The sequence below is a fragment of the Hyla sarda genome, chromosome 3 (genome assembly GCF_029499605.1).
Source record: "Hyla sarda isolate aHylSar1 chromosome 3, aHylSar1.hap1, whole genome shotgun sequence".
NCBI lineage: Eukaryota > Metazoa > Chordata > Amphibia > Anura > Hylidae > Hyla > Hyla sarda.
In genome coordinates, this window is record NC_079191.1 from 311,410,384 (window position 1) to 311,436,037 (window position 25,654).

Sequence of the window (25,654 nt, forward strand, 5' to 3'; positions counted from 1 at the left end):
TCGTAACTGGAGCCAGGGCTGATCTTAGGGCATGCTACCTGGGAAGGTGGTGTGACGAGCTGCTTTGCATATTTCTTACCCAGAAAGCCCATGGAGACCTATTGGCCTTTTTGAATCTCCGTTCCACACAGGAAGCGGTGCTCCTCCCTAATGAGAATACTTTTTGCTAGTCACAGGCCTCTTCCCACAGCCAAGACAGAACACCATGCTTTGTACTGAGGAGGGGAAAGCACCCCGAAACAGCTGTTTGCAGATGGATCAACTGCTGCTGGTATGTTGCCCTCTTCATTACCTGTCCCTGCAGGCAGTGTTCAATGTCGCTGAGGTGCATCATGCAGCATGTACAACACTTGCTTTCTTCTGTCTGATTGACAGGCAGGGAGATGTGCTGTGCTTGTCAGTGTCCAGGCTGCACTATGAGAGTTAGGACTCTTGCAGTCTATGAGAGACTTGCAGCCGGGACATGTAAGGAGACCCCTAGTGGTCAGTTTTTTCAAGTCAAAATATGTATAAATATAATTTCTTTTTTTATAATTGTTTCTAATACTTTAATTAACAACATATAAAAAGTTTTTGTGATGACAGGTTCTCTTTAACATTATGTCTGCAGCATGTCTACTACCGTGTCCTTATGACACTGTGCTCTTTCCAGGCTATTGAAGCTCTCTGTCTTGTAATAAGTTGCACAGAAATCAGGACTGGAGTACAGGGAATTTGAACACACATTTGTAAATGATAACTTGATATACAACCTTCAAATCTGTGTAAAGCTGCCAAGCTTTTCAAATGAACAATGTAAAAGGGTTGAATGTACAGTTCTAGTCTAAAATATGTAACATTTATCATTGCAAAGGGAGCATATTTTACGGAAAATGATAAAGACATAGATGACTAGTTATAAACTGTATACAGTTTAATTTAAATGATATAATCAAGTATCATGATTCTATATATTTGTCTGTCTGTCCTTCTGTCCGTTTGTCTATCTATGTATCTATCTTTTTAGATATCAGGTATTTTGATTACTGTGAAGCAGATGCTACTCTATTATAATGTGATGTTATAACTTGAAAGGATTACATTAAAGGGTTAAACGTTTTCTTTTTGGCTCCACCAAATTCTGTGCTCCTCAGATTTGCCAATTGAAGCCTGAAGATCCTAGAGACCCTTAGTGACCTCTTTTGAATTCCTGCTGCTGCCCCTAATGTGCTTCATTCTTTTTCTATTCTAAAATGCATCTCCTTTTTTTTTTCAGACCTAGATGCGAAGAGTTTCCAGACACTACATGGTTCAGTGCAATATGCCGTTCCTTTCAGAAGAGGAGGCTACAGCTTGTAAGTACATAGGATATAACTCTTTTTCTGAATTTGGGTACTCTTAGAAGAGAAGTGTTTTGTTTTTGGGTTTTTAACTTAGCATTTTTTGTAATGTTTATTCTGGGGTAGTGCTAAAAATGTGATTTTCCAAGACTAATATTTCACAGTAAAGGATTCTTTCCAATGAGGCTTAAAAGTTACTATAAGTCATGTAATATTTAAAGATATGTGTATGCAAATGTTTTCAAATGAATTGATCGAAACCATATTGTGTGTCTAAGGCTGGGTTCACACAACGTAAAATTCGGTGCGTTATTTAAAGATACCAATTATCTCTAAAAATGTGACTGCAATCAGTGAATTAAAATTTTAGTTAGTGCATTCATAAGTAGGACTTTAGCAGTTCAGGTGAATACATTCCCAGAGTTGTAACCTTTAGGTTGTTATTGTCCCACTGTCTATTTCCAGAATGGTCCAAAAGTAGATAATTTATTCTTTGCAGCTCTTTACAAGATCTGGTAACAAAGTGATAGTACAGATCATATTCAGTTTACAATATCTATTGCATACCCATTTGTGTTTTTTTTTGTAAAATGTAACAGCACTTTTAACAAATTTGTCTACAAAATGTAGACTGAGTAAACAAATAATTAGCTTTTTTGTTACATTATTTAGTGTTTTTTCTATGCATGTATGCTGGGTTCTTGTTCAAACATCAGTTTATCTGTACTCCACTGTCAGGCATGTGACCTAACAATTTTAAAAGTGTTAGGTCTGAAGTCTACCTTTCAGTATATCTGTGCAAAAATGCTCTGTGTTCCCTAGCACAAAATTATTTTTATTTTGCCTTGCATATAAATAATAAATAAATTATGTCACTTAAATCAGCATATGATAAGGAAACAGTGTATAACGTGTGAGACAGTGACAGGGATGAGCTGCTGAGGACTTTGGTAAAATGTCTGTTTTTGGCCTGGATTTTTATGGGACTATATGCAGGTTAGCAATGAGGACTTCCATTCCCTTCCTGGCCGGTTCCAGGTTTTTATTGTGGCCATATACAGCACAGGTACTGAAGACAGCTGCTTAATTGGCTTTAAGGAAATGTCCACACGGGTGGGTTACCAGTGAGTTTCTCACAGCTGAAAATCTGCAGCAGACTGCATTGTCCTTAAAGGGGTACGCCTGCCCTAAGACATCTTAAGGTGTCTGATCGCTGAGATTCCGCAGCTGAGGACCCCCGCAATCTCGCATGCAGTGGGAGTTGCACGCGGCGCTGCAGCCTCCGAGTCTGCCGGGTCACGACTACGGGGCCGGAGTATCGTGACATCACGACTCCGCCCCTGTGTGATGTCACTCTCCGCCCCCGCAATGCAAGTCTATGGGAGGGGGCGTGATGGCTCCCACAGGTGGGTGCTGCATGCGAGATTGCGGGGGGTCCCCAGCTGCAGGACCCCCAGAATCAGACATTTTATCCCCTATCCTTTGGATAGGGGATACGATGTCTGAGGGCCGGAGTACCCCTTTAATGCATCTGCTGCGGATTTTCCTTTGCGGAAAGCCTGCTGTGGAAAACCCACCTGTGTGAACGTGCCTTAAGACAAGCTGTAACTCAGTCTGAAGGCTGAAGCTGTGAGGAACCTGTACCTTTTTTTGACATGTGTGACTTGATGACTGTTTCGTAGGGTGGCTTGTAGTAAGCTACCTGTATAGGTAGGGAAGATTATTGTATAGTTAGTGCTTGGACAAGCAGGAATTTATTTTGTGTTGTGTTAAGGCTGTATTTTTGGTTGCAGAAAAATAAATGTACCTGCCATTTCAGGTGACTTTTCAGGATAAGCACTCTGGGGGGAATTATCATTGTATATAGAACTATTTTGTGTCTATTTTTTTGCGCAAAAAAAAGCGCAAGTGTTTTTTTGCGTCTATTTTTTGCGCAAATTTTGATAGAACTTTTCATCCTGTGGTCTACGCAAACAGCATTTTCTTGCGCAAATATACACCACCTCAGAGGACACGTACCAAAAGTGTCTATTTTGGCACAGTAAGGACTGCTGCTCCCATCATGGACAGACTCTGCCCATGATGGGAGTTGTAGTCCAGGGGCTGAGGTGCAGATCGCAACGGGTCATTCTCTAGAGACCCACTATGATCCGCATTTATTAACTGTAAAAGTCGGCGGTACAAGCGCTACACTGAGCTGTCACCGCCTTCTATATACAGCTGTCATCATTCATAATACCCGCCACCAGGAGAGGGGAACTCTGATTGGTGGATAGCTATTAACCAATCAGAGCTCCCCTCTCCCGGCGAGGATTATGACTTATAAGAGCTGTATATAGGAGCCTGCGGGCAGTGCAGTGTAGACGCATGTACCGCCGGCTTCTATAGTTAATAAATGCGGATCGCAGCAGATCTCTGGAGAATGATCTGCTGCGATCTGCCCCTCTGCCCTTGTACTACTACTCCCATCATGGGACAGAGTCTGTCCCATGATGGCAGTAGTTGTAGTACCGCAACGCTGAGGGATGGCACTTGCTCATCCCCCGGCTGCGGGACATTTAGAACTACTACTCCCATCATGGACAAACTCTGCCCATGATGGGAGTTGTAGTCCAGGGGCTGAGGTGCAGATCGCACCGGGTCTCTGGAGAAGACCCGCTGCGATCCGCATTTATTAACTATGGAAGTCGGCGGTACATGCTGCTACACTGCGCCGCCGGGAGAGGAGAGCTCTGATTGGTCAATAGCTATCCACCAATCAGAGCTCCCGTCTCCCGGCGGGGATTAAGAATTATGACAGTGTACTGTATATAGAAGCCGGTGGCAGCGCGATGTAGACGCATGTACCACCGGCTTTTTAATTTAAATGCGGATCACAGCAAATCATTCTGGAGATCTGCTGTGATCCGCGTTTATAAACGGCATTTTGTTAACCCGACGATGCGCGGCATCGCATGGGTTAACTGGCAGAAGCCCCGCTGTTTCCAGCAGGGGACAACTTCTGCAACACCCCCCAGGACCATCTGTCGATGGTCCTGGTCAGCGATCACTGTGATTGGTCCCTGTGGACCAATCACAGTGAATGAGCTGATTGGGGGGGCTCTGCCCGCCGCTAGAAGTCCGGGCACAGCAGGGGAAGATGACGCAGAGAGCTGCGGCGGGGACAGCGGCACTTACCAGAATGCTGGAGGAACACGGGTTGGCGGCGGCGGGTAAGTGGAGTCGGCGGCATCTGCATCAGAGGCAGCAGTGAAGCTCTTCACTGCTGCTTCTGGTAGTTTCAAAACTACAACTCCCAGCATGCCCAGACAGCCTTTGGCTGTCTGGGCATGCTGGGAGTTGTAGTTTTGCAACATCTGGAGGGCCGCAGTTTGGAGACCACTGTATAGTGGTCTCCAATCTGTGCTCTTCCAGATGTTGCAAAACTACAACTCCCAGCATGCCCAGACAGTCCATGCATGCTGGCAATTGTAGTTCTGTAACATTGGTCCTTCAGATGTTGCCGAACTACAATTCCCAGCATGCCTTGGCAGTCTGGACATGCTGAGAGTTGTAGTTTTGCAACATCTGGAGGACTACGGTTTGGACACCACTACACAGTGGTCTCCAAACTGTTCTCCTCCAGTTGTTGCAAAACTACAACTCTCAGCATGCCCTTCGGCTGCCTGAGCATGCTGGGAGTGGTAGTTTTGCAACAACTGAAGGCACGCTGGTTGGGAAACATTGTCTGTTTCCTAACTCAGTGTTTCCCTACTTGTGCGCCTCCAGCTGTTGCAAAACTATAACTCCCAGCATGCACAAACAAACCGTACATGCTGGGAGTTGTAGTTTTGAAACAGCTGGAGGTGCACGGGTTGGGAAACACTGAGTTAAGTAACAAACTGGTGTTTTGCAACCAGTGTGCCTCCAGCTGTTGCTTAACTAGAGCCCCCCCAATGATGGGAGTTGTAGTTTAGCAACAATTGGAGACTCCCTTATTATGAACACGCTGCATAAATTTTTTTTACTAACCCATATTTCTTGTTTTTCTTTTATTCTCATTTCAGATACGTGAATGCAGAGGACTACGTCGGATTCGGTGGACTGCGACGATGACCAGCGTTTTTTTTCTTTTTATTTCAGTAAAATGGTTAACGAGGGCTGTGGGGGAGTGATTTTTTTTTTTATAATTTTTTTTTCAATGTGTCCGTGTTTTTTATAATTGAATTTTCAGGGTTAGTAGTGGAAGCTGTCTTATAGACGGAATCCATTACTATGCCAGGGCTTAGCATTAAGCCCCAAAAACAGCTAGCGCTAACCCCCAATTATTACCCCGGTACCCACCGCCACAGGGGTGCCGGGAAGAGCCGATACTAACAGGCCCGGAGCATCAAAAATGGCGCTCCTGGGCCTAGGCGGTAACAGGCTGGCGTTATTTAGGCTGGGGAGGGCAGGCTGTTGCTGCTTGGTTGGTATCTGGCTGATACTGAAAATAGGGGGAACTCTATGCGCTTTTTTTTTTTTTTTTTTATAGATAAATAAAAAAAGGGTGTGGTTTCCTCATTTTTTCAGTATCAGCCAGATACCAACCAAGCAGCAACAGCTTGACGTTACCAGGGTGGGTGAGGTCCATTGTTACTGGCCCTGCCCAGCCTAAATAACGCCAGCCTGTTACCGCCTAGGCCCAGGAGCGCCATTTTTGACGCTCCAGGACTGTTGGTACCGGCTCTTCCCGGCACCCCTGTGGCGGTGGGTAGCGGGGTAATATTTGGGGGTTAGTGCTAGCTGTTTTGGGGGCTAACGCTAAGCCCCGGCTTGGTAATAGATTCTGTCTACTAGACGCCTTCCACTACTAAGCCTGAAAATTCAATTATAAAAGACACAACATATTGTAAAAAAAAATGTATTAAAAAAAACACTCCCCCCCACAGCCCTCGTAAACCCTTTTATTGATATTTAAAAAAAAAAAATGCTGTTCATCGTCGCAATCCACCAAACCTGACATAGTCCTCCCCATTCACGTATCTAAATTTCAAAGAAAGAAAAAAAAAGTTTAGTACATTTTTTTGTTTCCACACACCAGCAAAAACGCAAGTAAAAAACACAAGAAAAACTGACAAAACGCAGGAAAAAGCTGGCACAGTTTTTCTGGCGTTTTTTATGATGCATAAAAAACCTCAATAGAATCCTGGCCTCAAAGCAATAGAACAAAATCCCTGTGTCCACTTTTCCTGTGAGGTAGAGAAGGAGTGTACGGTAGAGCGAGGGGGCGTTTCTATATTTGCACAAGATTTATCAAAGGAGTACACAGCCTTAGTAAATTCTGAGCAAGAGTGTACAATAGACAAGCAGTGTAAAGGGGTAGAACTGTGTATACAATAGACAAATAATGATAAATCCCCCCCTCTGTGTGTACATGAGAAGCAGCACTATTTCTGGTCATTTTATAACTTGGTGAGGTCTCAGAGCAGAGGCTCAATTGAGAAAATGATTTAAAAAAAAAAAAAAAAAAAAAAAAGCCTACTGAGCTGTGTAGGGGCTAATTTTTTGATCTGTGATCTTTAGTTTTTATCGGTACCATTTTAGTATTGAACTTTTTTTTATCCCTTATGGAATTTTCCCCCCATTTATGCTGTTTACCATGCATCATCAATATTGTTATATTTTAATGGTGATGATACCAAATACGTTTTTTGCTTACATTTTTTTTTTACTTAAAAATAGGAAAAGGGAGTGGGTAATTTTTAAAAACATTTTCTTGTTATTAGTATTAGTTTTTACACTTTTTTAGTTCCCTTATGGTACTATGTGATTTTTGATGCATTGATCCATTCGATCGTTAATTTGCTAGTACAGCCAGCCTATGGTAGTCTATAAGGGCAGATCACTGTAAGTCAGCACAGTCAGCGCATTTTAACAGTCAGTAATAGATACTGCTTTGTGCCAGCTATAAATGATGCCTGTCAGCTGGCAGCTAGCAGCCACCAGGTATGAAGTAAGCCTCTTCATACAACCTTAGTGGTGCTATGACATACAGTTACATCATGGTACGCTAAGGGGGTAGATAATATGTACATACAACATAAGTAATTTGTTGTATGTACATGTATGTATATATATATATATATATATATATATATATATTTGTATTTATTTATCTCCATTATATCACTTCTATATAGCATTTTTTATTAGAATTCTGCTCTGCCAGCTCCATCAATACTTTTCAGTTGTCCCCTGAGCTAGTGAGTGGAGCTCAACCTCGTTGATGTCTCCCATACTCTGCACACACAGAAGATGGGAATCCTGGTCTTCTAAATCTTTATAATATACCCTAAGAAGCAGCAACCGCATGGACTATGTTATAGAGCAGTACTAAGCTGACTAAGTTGTAAATCAAAAACTGGGGTTAATCTAATACAGTAAGCTCTTGTGTAGTCTCATTTTTGCTTACAATCTTTCTCCCTCCCATTTCCCTTCTCACCAGTCAGTAGACTTGTATGAGCAGCATGTTATCTGACCCCTCACTGAGCTGCTAGTCTGTCTTTGTCTTGTAAACACAAAATGACGAAAAGTTTAGCAGAAGAAATGGAGGAAAGTAGCTTGTCAGAGAAGAATGAAGCATTTTTCTCTGATAAGGTATATTACAGAGTTTTACACATTCACTTACAAGTCCTTATACTTAGCTTTAAAAAAAAATGGTTATGAATTTGTCAATACTTAAAAATAAAACTTGGGTAGTAAAATCAGGCAGTCACAACCCGGCGACGATCTTTGTATCCCATGTGGCCTAAATGTGTTTTCAACATGAACTGTAAAAAGAAGCTATGAGTTGTTGATGGTATTACCAGCAGTAGCTGCTTTGTGACAACAAGATAGAATGTAATTTTAGTACTGATAATAGTTCCAGACATCCAGAGACCAGCACTGCTTAACTGAACATTTATGGCAAAGGCAAGCAATATCTATCAAATGTTTGTATTTGATGATCGAATGAAAAAGGGTTCTGAACCTGTAACAATTGCTGTTTTAAAATTTACTGTAAATCAATACATTACACATTTGCTAACCGTGCTAAGATTTGCTGTGATATGGACATTTTATATATATTGAAGTATATGAATGCTATATATAAGTTCATTTCTATGTATTCCTGTGGTTCCCAAGGCTATGGTCAGTGATGTTTTAAAAAAATCTTTCTTAATGCTGTATCTTAGGTTGGATGCTGAATGAACCCACTTTCATACCATATCTATATATTCTTCAGGAATCCTTGTTAACCACCCAAGTCCTGCTATACTCAGCATGTCCTCTAGGTGGAATTAGGCAATTTATGGTTGTATTCAAGACATGAGACTTTTGCAGCAGAAGAATAAGTCAGAATGAAATCCTAGCGTATCTGATTTGTATGAAGAATGTAGCAATTATGGTATATACGGTAAACAAAACTGGGCAATGTGTGACCACAACTTACAGGCATATCAGATAATGAGGAGCTAACCCTTCCTGTTCTAGGCAATAAAGCTGAATGCTAGAGACAAGTGGTGGCCATGGAATTCTTTCTCTCAGAATCATGCTGCCACTTTATTGGGGGCACTGCTCCTATTGTATCTTTAATGACATGGTTATTGATGCTTCCAGAAAATCTTATTGCTTGTAGGAAGGAAAATGGTCATATGGTTATTAAGTTCTCTTTTACCTCAAATGCATTTCACAGTATGATTGATTTTCTGTATTTTACATGGATGGCGGGGGTGGCTCCCTGCTGGAAATCCGAAAGGCAGTAAATGTAGGACCAACAGAAAGTTAATTTCTTTTTCTCATGTAGAGGCATTGTAAAAGTGGTTCACATGGAACAGTTGAAGAAATTCACACAGTCTCTTCATGTGGCCTGAAGGACTGTATGCCACTCAAAAAGTTTTCTAGAAGTCAGTGGTGTGCCCCGCGTCTGAGAGCCGTGTCGGCTCTCGCTCCCTGCCATGGATATGTGATCTATGTTTTGTACAGCTACGATATTGGAATAAAACTTCCGTACACTGGAGCAACAGTCCGGGTGAGTGGGACTTCATTTTCTAACACTTCACATGCATTCGAAGTTATCTTCTACTATATGATAGTCTGCACCCGAAGACCCAGTCAGCTGTATTAAGCACCTGTAATCGTCCGATTCCACCTGTTTGGGATTTTTAGTGCTACTCTGTGCAGTGCCTGGTATATCTGTCTAGCTGAGTTTGCCAAGTTTTCTAGAAGTCAGTTCACACCCTTAATGGTCAGTGGCTCTACCCCAAACCTTCTGTGCTGATGTAGGTCTTAGAGACTAACTACCCCCTGGAGCAGCATTCTATACCTAGGTATTATTTACAAAATTGCACCAGTTTTTTCATACCTGTATGGGAATAGAGAATTACTTCTATAACGGCATAAGAATAGATCAGTACTTTCATACCTGCCTAGTAATAGAGAAATACTTTTATAAATGTATAGGAATAGAGCATTACTTCTATAACTATATAAGAATAGATTAGTACTTCCATACCTGTATAGGAAAAGAGCAGTACTCCCATACCTGTATAGGAATAGAGCAGTACTGCCATACCTTTATAGGAATAGAGCAGTACTTCCTTAACTTTATAGGAATACAACAGTACTTTAATACCTGCAGAGGAATAGAGAAGTACTTCCTTACCTGTATAGGAAAAGATCAGTACTTCCATACCTGTATAGGAAAAGAGCAGTTCTTCCATACTTGTATAAGAATAGAGCAGTACTTCCATACCTGTATAGGAAAAGAGCAGTACTGCCATACCTGTATAGGAATAGAGCAGTACTTCCATACCTGTATAAGAATAGAACAGTACTTCCATACCTGTATAGGAATAGAGCAGTACTTCCATATCTGTATAGAAATAGAGCAGTACTTCCATATCTGTATAGAAATAGAACAGTACTTCCATACCTGTATAAGAATAGAGCAGTACTTCCATACTTGTATAAGAATAGAGCAGTACTTCCATACCTGTAAAAGAATAGAGCAGTACTTCCATACCTGTATAGGAATAGAGCTGTACTTCCATACCTGTATAGGAATAGAGCAGTACTTCCATACCTGTATAGGAATAGAGCAGTACTTCCATACCTGTATAGGAATAGATCAGTACTTCCATACCTGTATAAGAATAGAGCAGTACTTCCATACCTGTATAGGAATAGAGCTGTACTTCCATACCTGTATAAGAATAGAGCAGTACTTCCATACCTGTATAGGAATAGAGCAGTACTTCCATACCTGTATAGGAATAGAGCAGTACTGCCATACCTTGTATAGGAATAGAACAGTACTTCCATACCTGTATAGGAATAGAGCAGTACTTCCATACCTGTATAGGAATAGAGCAGTACTTCCATACCTGTACAGGAATAGAGCAGTACTTCCATACCTGTAAAAGAATAGAGCAGTACTTCCATACCTGTACAGGAATAGAGCTGTACTTCCATACCTGTATAGGAAAAGAGCTGTACTTCCATACCTGTATAGGAATAGAGCAGTACTTCCATACCTGTACAGGAATAGAGCAGTACTTCCATACCTGTATAGGAATAGAACAGTACTTCCATACCTGTATAGGAAAAGAGCTGCACTTCCATACCTGTATAGGAATAGAGCAGTACTTCAATACCTGTACAGGAATAGAGCAGTACTTCCATACCTGTATAGGAATAGAGCAGTACTTCCATACCTGTATAGGAATAGAGCAGTACTTCCATACCTGTACAGGAATAGAGCAGTACTTCCATACCTGTACAGGAATAGAGCAGTACTTCCATACCTGTATAGGAATAGAACAGTACTTCCATACCTGTATAGGAAAAGAGCTGCACTTCCATACCTGTATAGGAATAGAGCAGTACTTCCATACCTGTACAGGAATAGAGCAGTACTTCCATACCTGTATAGGAATAGAGCAGTACTTCCATACCTGTATAGGAATAGAGCAGTACTTCCATACCTGTACAGGAATAGAGCAGTACTTCCATACCTGTATAGGAATAGAGCAGTACTTCCATACCTGTACAGGAATAGAGCAGTACTTCCATACCTGTAAAAGAATAGAGCAGTACTTCCATACCTGTACAGGAATAGAGCTGTACTTCCATACCTGTATAGGAAAAGAGCTGTACTTCCATACCTGTATAGGAAAAGAGCAGTACTCCCATACCTGTATAGGAATAGAGCAGTACTGCCATACCTTTATAGGAATAGAGCAGTACTTCCTTAACTTTATAGGAATACAACAGTACTTTAATACCTGCAGAGGAATAGAGAAGTACTTCCTTACCTGTATAGGAAAAGATCAGTACTTCCATACCTGTATAGGAAAAGAGCAGTTCTTCCATACTTGTATAAGAATAGAGCAGTACTTCCATACCTGTATAGGAAAAGAGCAGTACTGCCATACCTGTATAGGAATAGAGCAGTACTTCCATACCTGTATAAGAATAGAACAGTACTTCCATACCTGTATAGGAATAGAGCAGTACTTCCATATCTGTATAGAAATAGAGCAGTACTTCCATATCTGTATAGAAATAGAACAGTACTTCCATACCTGTATAAGAATAGAGCAGTACTTCCATACTTGTATAAGAATAGAGCAGTACTTCCATACCTGTAAAAGAATAGAGCAGTACTTCCATACCTGTATAGGAATAGAGCTGTACTTCCATACCTGTATAGGAATAGAGCAGTACTTCCATACCTGTATAGGAATAGAGCAGTACTTCCATACCTGTATAGGAATAGATCAGTACTTCCATACCTGTATAAGAATAGAGCAGTACTTCCATACCTGTATAGGAATAGAGCTGTACTTCCATACCTGTATAAGAATAGAGCAGTACTTCCATACCTGTATAGGAATAGAGCAGTACTTCCATACCTGTATAGGAATAGAGCAGTACTGCCATACCTTGTATAGGAATAGAACAGTACTTCCATACCTGTATAGGAATAGAGCAGTACTTCCATACCTGTATAGGAATAGAGCAGTACTTCCATACCTGTACAGGAATAGAGCAGTACTTCCATACCTGTAAAAGAATAGAGCAGTACTTCCATACCTGTACAGGAATAGAGCTGTACTTCCATACCTGTATAGGAAAAGAGCTGTACTTCCATACCTGTATAGGAATAGAGCAGTACTTCCATACCTGTACAGGAATAGAGCAGTACTTCCATACCTGTATAGGAATAGAACAGTACTTCCATACCTGTATAGGAAAAGAGCTGCACTTCCATACCTGTATAGGAATAGAGCAGTACTTCCATACCTGTACAGGAATAGAGCAGTACTTCCATACCTGTATAGGAATAGAGCAGTACTTCCATACCTGTATAGGAATAGAGCAGTACTTCCATACCTGTACAGGAATAGAGCAGTACTTCCATACCTGTACAGGAATAGAGCAGTACTTCCATACCTGTATAGGAATAGAACAGTACTTCCATACCTGTATAGGAAAAGAGCTGCACTTCCATACCTGTATAGGAATAGAGCAGTACTTCCATACCTGTACAGGAATAGAGCAGTACTTCCATACCTGTATAGGAATAGAGCAGTACTTCCATACCTGTATAGGAATAGAGCAGTACTTCCATACCTGTACAGGAATAGAGCAGTACTTCCATACCTGTATAGGAATAGAACAGTACTTCCATACCTGTATAGGAATAGAGCTGTACTTCCATATCTGTATAAGAATAGATCAGTATTTCCATACCTGTATAGGAATAGAGCAGTACTTCCATACCTGTATAGGAATAGAGCTGTACTTCCATACCTGTATAAGAATAGAGCTGCACTTCCATACCTGTATAGGAATAGAGCAGTACTGCCATACCTGTATAGGAATAGAGCAGTACTTCCATACCTGTATAGGAATAGAGCTGTACTTCCATACCTGTATAGGAATAGAGCTGTACTTCCATACCTGTATAGGAATAGAGCTGCACTTCCATACCTGTATAGGAATAGAGCTGTACTTCCATACCTGTATAGGAAAAGAGCTGCACTTCCATACCTGTATAGGAATAGAGCAAAAAAAAACATGTGCTCCGCTAGTTATAGACAAACCCCGATGAATAAAAAGATTTTCAGTTAACATTACCTGGTTGCTTGGGGTTACTACCCTTTTTATTCATCGGGGTTTGTCTCAGTGTTTCTCACCTTCAACTCTCAGCTTTCTGCCGGCTCCCCTATAACTAGCGGAGCACATGTTTTTTCCAGCTATATTTCTCTAATTAATATTAGCGCATGATCACTGCTCTCTATCCAGCCAGTGTGTGTTTTCTATTCCACCTACCACTAGCTTCGCCACAGGATCTATAGCGCCGTTCATTCATTAATCCATATTCAGCCAGTGCATGCACTGGCCCCGCCCACTCTCAGCCTCGCTACAGTATCTGTAGCGTCGCTCATTTATAAAATCAGACTACTCCAGTACTGGGCAGCCGGAACCTAAACCCGTCCGCTAGCCAGTGCTTGGAGATTCTGCGGCTATCATATTTTCCTTTTTTCTTGATTTTATAACTTTCTGTGTCTCTGTATCCACTAGAGACTATAATACCTCTATCTGTGATAAGTTTGTTTAGACATTTGTATGATGTTTTTGTTACGTAACTGTGTTTACCTGGACTCCGTAATCCTGTCCAGAATAGTTTAATTGATTTGACCTTTTGATTATACGTAGGGACCGTCTATTTAAATGTGCTTTCTCTGATACCTGTATACATGCACACTTGCCTGATGAAGTGCCCGCTACGGGCAGGAAACGCGTTGCTTTTATGTGCTTAAAATAAACATCTATATGTATTGAAGACTCCATGAACTTTTATCCACTGCTGTCCATGCGCCTGCAAAGATCCATGTTTGCTATTTTTCATTGATGCTATTTGGACCGGTGAACCAGGATAGACCGGAGGATCGTGGCTGCTGACAACCTAACCTGATTAATACACTGTATGGTGTTGTGCCCTTAGCGCAACACATTGTGGTAAGTGTGACCTTTATTGCACTTATTCACTGTCTATAAACGTATCACACTAGGGGCGCGTGTTCCTCTTTTTTCCCTTTTGTCTTTCCATACCTGTATAGGAATAGAGCAGTACTTCCATACCTGTATAGGAATAGAGCAGTACTTCCATACCTGTATAGGAATAGAGCAGTACTGCCATACCTTTATAGGAATAGAGCTGTACTTCCATATCTGTATAGGAATAGAGCAGTACTTCCATACCTGTATAGGAATAGAGCAGTACTTCCATACCTGTATAGGAATAGAGCAGTACTTCCATACCTGTATAGGAATAGAGCAGTACTGCCATACCTTTATAGGAATAGAGCTGTACTTCCATACCTGTATAGGAATAGAGCAGTACTTCCATACCTGTATAGGAATAGAGCAGTACTTCCATACCTGTATAGGAATAGAGCAGTACTTCCATACCTGTATAGGAATAGAGCAGTACTGCCATACCTTTACAGGAATAGAGAAGTACTTCCATACCTGTATAGGAATAGAGCAGTACTGCCATACCTTTATAGGAATAGAGCTGTACTTCCATACCTGTATAGGAATAGAGCAGTACTTCCATACCTGTATAGGAATAGAGCAGTACTTCCATACCTGTATAGGAATAGAGCAGTACTTCCATACCTGTATAGGAATAGAGCAGTACTGCCATACCTTTACAGGAATAGAGAAGTACTTACATACCTGTGTAGGAAAAGAGCAGTGGCTGGGAGCTATGGTTGATGGTAGGTATGTGTCACTGAGGCACATAAGTCTGGAGTCACTCTTATACTCCAGGTCTGTGGTGTTTTGCAGTTCTGAAACTGATCGTACAGACATGTAAGCACTGCAAGAGAGCAGCAGAAAGGAGTTGGTCTGAAGCTAAGATCAGCTTTTCTGGGGTACATTGGATACTGCTACAATGTACCAAAAAGACTGACTTTGGGACTGTACCTGCCAAGTTAGGTGAGAAGCTCAGAAGTTTTCTTTTGTACTGAGAACCTGCTGCAATGAACATTTATGTTTATGTTACACTGCATACTGAAAGGTTTATGTGAATTGTTGCAAAAACACAGGACTACTGAACTGTGACACTTGCCTGTTTGGGTCTGTTTGCTTGAAGGCAAGACTGTTTAAAGGGTTTTGTTCTACACTGTATAGCCACAGAGCATTTCTTCTATAACTGCCTAGGAATAGAGCTGTACTTTCATACTTGCCTTGTAATTGAGCAGTGTGTCTATACCTGTATAGAAATAGAGGAGTAAGAATACAGCAGTACTTCTTTCTTCCATACCTGCATTGGAATAGATATCAGGAGCAACACTTCAAGGAAAGGACACAGGATTCATACCATAATAGTTGAAGAACTGTGGCCTGAAGGATGGTGTGCCACTCAAAAAGATTTCTAGAAGTCAGTTCACACCCATGATGGATTCAAGATTCAGACCTGATGAAGCTGCCCATGCCCACTAAAACGCGTTGCATAATGTCCATATAAAGCTGTTCTTTCCTATTCGCTATGGTTGTCTGGGTCAGCGCCGTGTGAATCCTGTGTCCTTTCCTTGAAGTGTTGCTCCTCATATCTGTTAGGTTGTGAGCATGAAGGCTACAGACCCGACTTGATTCATCCATTCGATTCCCATTGTTGTGTATGTTATTATACAGCCATCCTGGTAAGCAGAAACATTGTTAACCTGCCTTAAATCTTGTAGATTTTTCACTATGAAGCACTTCTCTCCTTTATTCTGTATAGGAATAGAGCAGTAATTCCATACCTTTATACAAATAAATCAGTACTTCCACTCCTGTCTAGGAATAGGGGAGTACTTCTATATGTAGAGTGATCCTTTTGAATTCCCAATATATGTTTTACTAAGCCAGTTCACATTTTGTCTTATATTGACCTCCATGACCTACAAAATATTGACAGATGTATACTCTTTAGATATTTTTCTAGTTGCATTTGCATTGTTACATAAACCTGATTCACAGACATCTTCAGTCTCTTTACTGTCACATTTACATACTGATTTTGCCAAAGCAGCTGGGTTCCAGGGTCTAGTTAACCCTTATGAATTTCTAATTGACTCATTAAGCAATTATGACACAAATGTTGGAGCAGATGGAAATTAAATGAGTACCTTCTTTCTTACATCATGTATTACAGCTTGTTGTAAGATGTCAGGTTATTGTTTAAGACTTTCTTAATTTATTTGCCATTTGAACCCTCTTGCATTGTGAACAGCTGGATTTGTTAAGTCTTTCAATAAGCCACCTGATTGCAAGAAAGTAGATGAACTGATCTTATATTCTGGGTGACAGCATCTGATCTTGACAGTCTGGCATGTGTTCAAGTAAAAGTAAGTCATGCCCTCCTTTATCTTGTGATGTCTGTGGCTTGTACATTTGACCAAATCCATCCAGTCACATGATGTTTGCTTTTAGAATAGGATTTATTTTGTTACACGGTGTAGAGAGGAAGGATAATTGTGTAGAACTGCCAGTGCTGTACGTTATTTCACTATCCTTGACAAGTGAAATTCTCTTTGGCAGCAATTGTGCCATTGAGTGTGTTGCTAGGCATCCTGTTTAGTCTTTGAACATTGTGGGTTTATTGCACCTCATTTAGCGACAAAGCTGCGTCACAAGGAAGGACATTTGTTCCTCAAAGAAAATGTTGTGGCTTGACTCATTGGGAAAATGAGTCACTTAAAAATGTTTTAAAATTTCTATATTTGTATTGGATTAGTATAGAAAAAACATAACAAATCTGACATTTTTGTTCTGGCTTCCATGCTTCTACTATACACCACACAGCTAAAACATTAAAAACACTAGTCGGGAGGGGGTTTGAGGGTTAATAACAAACATGTACAGAGAAAAAAATAAAATAAATGAACAATGAAAGAAGCAATCTGATTGGTTGCTATGGGCAACTGGTCAACTTTCTCTCTGCCCATGTTTTGATAAATCTCACCCAGTGGTGAAGTAAATAACATTAGTTAAAATCATGTTGCAATCTAGGAGCCAAAAGGAGGAGTTATTTAGAAACAACAGCTCCTATTATGGAATGGCTGCAACTAACCCTTTCCAGGGTCAGAAATTCATGTGAATGGCAGACATGTAAGAAATTTGTGTGAATGGCATACATGTAATGCACATTCATTTGTCAGCTGGTGCAAGCAAAATAGGCGGACACATGCAGATTATTTCTTACCGTGCACACACTGTTATAAATTGGTCAATCCATCTATCTATATATCCATCTGATGTAATATGAGAAAAATAAGATGAGTGGAAAAGTAAATAAGATCTTTCAAATCACAATGCCACTTAATTCCTCTCTCCCTTGAAACCTATCTGTGCCACCTTAAAGGGGTACTCCGGTGAAAACCTTTTTTCTTTTAAATCAACTGGTGGCAGAAAGTTAAACATATTTGTAAATTACTTCTATTAAAAAATCTTAATCTTTCCAGTACTTATTAGCTGCTGAATGCTACAGAGGAAATTCCTTTCTTTTTGGAACACTTATGACAGCACGAGCACAGTGCTCTCTGCTGACATCTCTGTCCATCTCCGTGGTTAGCACTGCTTCCTTGCAGTGCTGGGGACTTGGGCTCAAACCCCACTAAGGACAACAATAAATAAAGCATTATTATTATTATAATAACGTCAGTAGAGAGAGCTGTGCTCGTGATGTCATCAGAGAGCATTCCAAAAAGAAAAGAATTTCCTCTGCAGTATTCAGCAGCTAATAAGTACAGGAAGGATTAAGGTTTTTTAATAGAAGTAATTTACAAATATGTTTAAAACTTTCTGCCACCAGTTGATTTAAAAGAAAAAAGGTTTTTACCGGAGTACCCCTTTAATCCTCCCTTGATTCCTCTTGTGCTATTTCATTCCCCCATTCATCTCCGCCTGTGCAATTTAATCCCCCCTTTATCACCCCATGTGCCACATTACCCCCCTTAATCTTCCATGTGTCATGTCATCCCCCCCTCTTGATCCCCTCGTGCCATTTAACCCCACCCTCCTTTATCACCCCAAGTTGATGGGATCCCATAAGCTCCACTGAGCTCCCTGCAATAATCACTTATGCTTTAGACCAGGGGTTCTCAACCGGTGGTATGCGTACCCCTAGGGGCACACCACCGGTTGTGCGGGGGTACGCCGATGCGCTGACAAATACCGGCCATACATTGGCCAGTATTTGTCAGCGCACAGCGGAGAATGGGCGCGGCATCTCCCTGTATAGTATAGCTACTGTAGGGGAGCTGCGGGGTTGCTGGGGAGACGTGTGACCTCCCCTCACGTTGTGCAGAGGTGCCGCACAGCGCAGGAGGACGTCACACATCAGTGTGGCCCCACCGAACGGGATTCTGGGACACGCTGCATACCCCAACTAGCCACACGGGAAGCGCTGTATACCCGAACAGGCTGGGTAATGTAAACAAATAAGTTAATGGGAGGAAGGGAGGGAGGGTTTTTGTATGTGTTTATTATATATATATATATATATATATATATATATATTAGCCCAGGGGGATTGGAGGGGGGGGGGGGGGGAGATGAGGAGAGAGAAATAAGGTCTTAAGATGGAGAGGGGGGGGGATTGATAATGGCAAAAGGGGATTAACATGGCGGGGGTGGGGTGATAATTATTCCCCCCCCCCTCCATCTTAATCCCCTTGTGCCATTATTCCTCCCCCCTCTCCATTTTAATGCCCTTGTGCCATTATTCCCCCCTCCCTCTGATCCTTGTGTCATTATTCTGAACCCCAACCCTCCCCTCCCCCCCGATCCCCAATTGCCATATCGGATAATAATGGCACAAGGGGATTAAGATGGAGGGGGGGGGGGGGTCGAGTAATGATTATCCCTCCCCCCCCTCCATCTTAATCCCCTTTTGCTATTATTCCCCCCTCCCTCTGATCCCCTTTTGCCATTATTCCCCTTTCCCTCTGATCCCCTTTTGCCATTATTCCCCCCTCCCTCTGATACCCTTTTGCCATATCGGAAAATAATGGCACATGGGGATAAAGATGGAGGGGGAGGGGGATGGAAAAAGGGCAACAGAGGGAGGGGGGAATGATGGCACAAGGGGATTAAGTATTGCATTAGTATAAAAGTAAGCACACACCATTATGAAAATAATTAATTTTATGACTTATTTTGTCCGTGGGTACCCCTTTCGCCCTTTGGGGGTATAGTCACGAAAAAGGTTGAGAGCCACATTGAGATGCCATGATTAGCATTAATCACGGTGCCAAAAGATTGCTGGCAGCAGCTGTCCTTCAGAGCCTATAAAGCAAATGCAGCTCCTATACAGGTACGTCTTGGTGTGTTAAATCCCAAATGGCAAGGCTGTACCTGTACACCCTTTATCGTCTAGAAGTTAGTCAGTGGCAGTCTAGGAAACCCTTCTTTGGATGCATTTAGTTAAATGTGAAAAGGAACAGTGGAGCAGTTGCCCATAGGAACCAATTAGATTGCTTCTTTTATTTTTCAAAAACCTTTTGAAAATCAAATAAGTGATCTGATTGGTTGCCATGGGCAACTGGCAATGTTTCCTCTGCACAGGTTTTGATAAATCTTCCCTATTGACAGTTCATCAGTTATGATTTCTAAGATATGATTCTACAAAACCGATACCTTAAAATTGCTATATATATTTGTGGTCATTGCTCGAAGAGTCGTTAGAACCTGTAACCCAACAATATCACCATTATACATACTTACATCTCTGGACACCTGGAGCTGTACCCAAGCACCTAAAATAAACAATGCACATAACAAACAAAATACAGTTGATGTGTGCCCAAAACCGCGTACGGAGGGAAAGCCTATAGAGGGCAAAAAAGACAATACATATGAATAAGGTGCAACTCTATTTTATTTAATTTAAGACCAACACTTTGAACACATTGGCCATTTCACACAAGGGATCAGGTATATAACTGTCAAAACAACTCGAATTCCACCTGCCTAACTTTTTAATGATGTGGGCAGGAACTTCGTGTTTGGAAGCGGCCGACGCCGCTCCAATTCGAAATGAGTGGCCCGTGATGCGACGTGGATCATGGCCTAGGGTCTTAACTAAGGTACGAACATGAGTGAGAAATTGCACAGTTTTGAGTGCTGATGAAGCAATCGGCAAAAGTGGACTGTCTGCCGATTTGCCTTCCAACATTGAAAAGAGACGCGAAAACACTGCTACCGGACACCACTGATGATCCGTCTGGAAGTACGCCTGTTGGTTTTAGTGGATAACAAGGTGAGCATGAAGCCATAACCACAACGTGAGAGCTGACCTAGAGACAGACCCGGTGACCTATTGTGAAAACGAGTGAATTCCCCAGGCCTAAGAAACCCATAGAATGCTAAATAGATGGCTGCCTTGATCACCGTGCTGACCTGATAACCAAACGGACACGTGTCCAGAAGAGCAGACATGCTGCGAAACAATTCACCCGTGACTGGCAAGCGTGACGGAGGCCTAGGTGCCGCCAATACCCGTACCCCTTTGAGAGCTGCCTTGACTGCATGTGATGAGTGCAGAGAGCGTGCTTCAGGGTGAGAGAGAGAATGGTAATGCTGCAAACCGGAGAGGTAAAGCTTGATAGTGTTATATGATAAATGTAGTGAAGAATGGCAAAAACCAACAAAAGCCAGAGCATTGTGAACCGAAATGACAGGTGGTGACCCTACGTTGTGTATGAAAGAATGGAACAAGGTGATGGCATAGGCTTGAATGGTGCAAGGGGCTAAAGATATCCTGATCAAAGAGTTGGCCACTTCTGTGTAGGTATTTAGTCCATGACTAGATCTTTGAAGAATGGCGCCGGGATGCCGGCAGCTTCTGCGTCTGGACACACCTGAAAGAACACGTCAAATTTAGCTCTGGAAAGCGCATCTGCTGCCAAGTTCTTTGACCCCTCTATGTGTTGAAATGAAAAGTGAAATTTATGATGTAGTGATAGCCATGTGAACCGTCTAACGAATCTCATAATGTGCGCTGAGCTAGAACGCCCCTTATTTAAGATGTCAACCGTAGAGGCGTTGTCACACAGGAACCTGACCGTGGTATGAGCCCAGGCGTCGCCCCATGTGAAAGCAGCAGCCACCACTGGGTATATCTCGAACAGGGCTGAAGTCTTGTTGAAACCTGGGACGTCCAATACTTCCGAAGGCCATGAGCTGGCCAACCACTGGTTGCCATGCAACGCCGCAAAGCCCACCGCTGAGGAGTCCGTTACTACCAACGGGGACTGATCTGACACTGATGGCACGAAAAAGGAGATACCGTTCCACTCAGACAGAAACAAGTCCCACATTGCCAAGTCTGCCATGGCCTCCTCACCCAAGCGGACTGAGCCTTGTTGCCCTGACACAGCTGGCAGCAACGCCAAGAGCCTGGAGATAAAGGAACGTCCCTGAGGAATAATACGCATCGCGAAGGCCAACATGCCTAACAAGCTCTGCAGCTCGAATCTTGTGACAGTGCGGTATTTTGCAAATTTGTGAATTGTCTGTTGTATCCTAACCAATTTTTCTGAAGGTAGACTGGCCTGCATGTCTGTCGAATCCAGTGTGATGCCTAAAAACGTGAGGCGCTTGATGGGACCTTCTGTTTTTTGAGGGGAAACTGGAACCCCTAATTCCTGGAACAGACTTCGTAATGACTCGAGGTTGGTTGGGCTAGAAGCCGGATGTTCCAACAGGAGAAAGTCATCCAAGTAGTGAATCGTGAATTCGCAATTCGCTACGTTCTGTAATACCCAGTGTAGATACTGGGAACCGAAGTGGAATAAGGCGCAGAGAGGTCGTAAATCAATCTTCTTTTATTATTGAACTTGCCCGTAGCCAAGCCCAGCGGGCTCACTCTCCAGACCTCATAGGGAGAGCTGTTGAACGGGCCTATAACAAAGCCTTTCTCCACTTCCACCTGTAACAGAGACGACACGATGTCGGGCTCCCTAAGCGCGGACATAAGATTCCTGCACTCAACAGTGAACTGAGGTACTGCCACCATGCCTGTGTGAAAACCACTACAGAAACCCGTCACCAGCCAATTGACCCATTCGGGGTCAGGATGACCAGCCAGAACCCGAGCGAGGGCCTGAACCCGAACCCTGACTAGTCATGCCTGACTGCCCCTCAGGGTACAAATTGTGCTGGGATGAGCTCTATAACAATTGAAACAAACATGGAGCAACCGACAGTTACTGTATGTACAAGATGCTAAGTTAAAATTGTTACAAATTTGTGTCTTGCCCAGATATCTTACTGGACGGCCCAACCTGTCTACCGCTGAGGAGGACTTTTGTGCTGGTGTACCTGTGACGGCAGGGTTTTTACTGGAGCCAGCCTCGCTCTGCTCATTTATCTGGGAGCACCAGGCAGCCGTGTGCGTATTTGCATTGCAAAGGCTGCAGGACTGGCTTTTTAGCCCGGCAAAATGGTCACAAAACAACTCCGTGTCCACTGCCCCCCAGTTCGTGACATAGTTGAACTGGGCGAAGGCTGCTGCCGCTTTAGCAGCGAACGACTTGTGATATTCATAGAACGCCGTACCCCCATATTTGTAAGCCATTTGAGAGATCTTGTGTAGGTATAAATCTAGCTCCTCCCTGCGCTCAGGTTTTGCCGAGCACACCACATCCCTGTACAACCCAAAAGCTATGACGAACTCTATGATGCTCAATTTCCTGCTGAGTCGCGCATCTTTACTCCTAAAGACCACCGAGAGTTCGCCACAAGCCACGGTCTTAGTCTCATTGAGATCGTTGGTCGCGATCAACAATGAGGCCAAGTTCACATCTTTCCCCTCCAAGATGTCCTTTTTGATAGCAGCAGGGATGAAGTGTGCTGGTGTGACATTGGGGGGACGCATGGGCGTACCTGAGCTGACAGCCTGTACTGTAGGCGGCACGGGAGGAGCGGAGGTGGCAGGGGCCGTTGTGACCTTGTCACGTTCCATCTCGTCCAGTCTGGAGCTGAAAGCTGTCATGGAGGACATCATTGTGTTCATCATAGAATGAAGTTGAGTCAGAGAAGTTTTCATGGTCTGCATGGAAAGTGCCTCCTGACTGCCACTTGGGCCAGCCTCAGAATTCAGGAGATTATACAGTTCCCCTTTTCTGGCGGATGCCGGGAAGGGAATTCCTCTCCTTCTCAGCTCCTCCATTAACTTGGGGATGGTCCAAGACCGATATGACGGTAGGCTTCCTCTGTCGGAAGCCCTCGCTGGGGTATCCGGTACAGAAAGTGTCTCCTCGATATCGGAAATGATTGTACATATTTGCGGGACCTGTCCGGGCCAAGCGGGTTCCCAAGCGGTGGGAAGATTAACATCACATGAATATATATATTCTTTTTTTTTTTTTTTTTCAGCCGAGCCAACGGACCTAGCCTAGTAAGAAGCTACTGACCTGTCACAGACATAACCTATCACTTGGAGCGGAACCACAAACGTCTGCTCAACCACCGCTGAATTTAACCTGTAAAACAACGGGTGAAACTGAAGTACCCAACATAAACAGCCAACCTACTAACAGACTTACTACAAAGGACTTGAGTACGTGAGTTTAAGTGATCTACCACAAGCCGAGACCAGGGACCGTCAAAGTGTGTTGTTGCGCTGAAGAAGAGTCAGAACAAACACAAGCAAAAAAGGCACCATCTGAAGATGAGTCAGATACGGTGGTAGCCTTATGCAACTCATGAAACAAAGCATTGTTCTGAAGAAGAGTCAGAACAACCCAGCAGTAGGCCCCAACTGAAGAAGAGTCAGATAACTGGTTAACCATACTGTAACATGTTAGAGTCTACTAGCACCTGACCGACGGACGCCCGCGAACACGCGTGCCCGGCTCTGCCCGACCATGGCGCAGACACGCCCAGCCGCGGATGACCGCTCATGCCCGTATACCCAAACATATTCCACTAAAAGTGCTCTGAAGATGAGTCAGTAGACACTGTGATATATATATATATATATATATTTTTTTTTTCTTTTCTTTTTTTTTTTATAAGCATGTGTTAAATTAATTAAGTGACAACAAGACTAAACCGTAAGACACAACCGACCACAATTACCTAATGAACTAGCCTTCTGGATTTGACTTGAACACAAGGCAGTAACAGAACAGAACACCTGCAATGAGACATAATGAAGCACTACAGTTATTTTAAATGTAACAAGTATGCACGTAGTGAAGTGCTGCTATGATGGCCTTGCCGGCAGTGTATTCCATCGCCTGCTTACCCCCCCCCTCCCCTAACGAATCCCCCGATCCCCCCCTACCATAACTATACTCCGCCCCCCTATGCCCATAATCCATTGCTTTACATTTGTTCTTATTAATACACAACATATTAATTATAATTTTTTTTTTCCAGGCAGCTGTAACATTGGTGACTGGATGAACATCCAATCCACCAGCAGGCTGCGCTGCTCAGAGTGTTCCAACTGATGCTTGAGCCCTCGGCGTCGCCCCGGCAACCAGACGCCGGAACCACGCCGCGGGAGCAATCAGGAGGCTGGCGGGACAACTACATTTAATTTGTCATTAAAGAAAAGCAACTACATTTAATTTGTCATTAAAGAAAAGCTTTATATATTTTTTAACAAATAATATTGAAATTTTGGAAATAATTTACTGCACATTATGCTAAATATGACCGTAGAAACACTAGCACATACTGCAGCTATTTTCAACTGACCTTAAAGGGTGCATCTCATCAAAAAAACTTTTGATATATTATAGATTAATGTATGCAAAATAACTTTACAATTGCATGTTATTAAAAAATATGCTTCTTTCTATTTAATTTTCCACTTTGAAGAAATGACCACTAGGGGTCTCCCTACCAGTCCTGGCAGCAAGCATTTCAGACTCATGCTGGAGTCCTAAACACTACGAGCTGCCAGTCTGCTTTGCTCACAAAGGAGAACACTCAGAGCTGCCAGCCTGCTTTGTTCACAGCCTGTTTGGCTGTGAACAAAGCAGGCTGGCAGCTCTGAGTGTTTAGGACTCCAGCATGTGTCAGAAATGCTTGCTGACAGGACTGATCGGGAAAAATACAATAGAAAGAAGCATATTTTTCATTAACATGCTATTGGAAAGTTATTTAACATTCATTAATCTAAAATATATCAAAAGTTTATTTGATGAGAGGTACCCTTTAAAGGGGTTCTCCGGTCCTCAGACATCTTATCCCCTATCCAAAGGATAGGGGATAAGATGCCTGATCGTGGGAGTCCCGCCGCTGGGGACCCCAGTGAT

General features: G+C 42.6%; 1 protein-coding gene across 5 annotated transcripts in view; it reads left to right on the plus strand.

The window, feature by feature from the left end:
* Window positions 1–25,654, plus strand: part of TIAM2 (TIAM Rac1 associated GEF 2) — a 488,869-nt gene that overhangs the window by 151,190 nt on the left and 312,025 nt on the right. For 4 of the 5 annotated variants that reach the window (XM_056567046.1, XM_056567048.1, XM_056567047.1 and 1 more), the window contains one exon: window positions 1,256–1,334. The gene's annotated coding sequence lies outside the window, so the exon portion shown is untranslated. Of the gene's footprint in view, window positions 1–1,255; window positions 1,335–9,126; window positions 9,352–25,654 lie in introns of all 5 variants that reach the window. The other variant, XM_056567049.1, reaches the window with a different exon arrangement.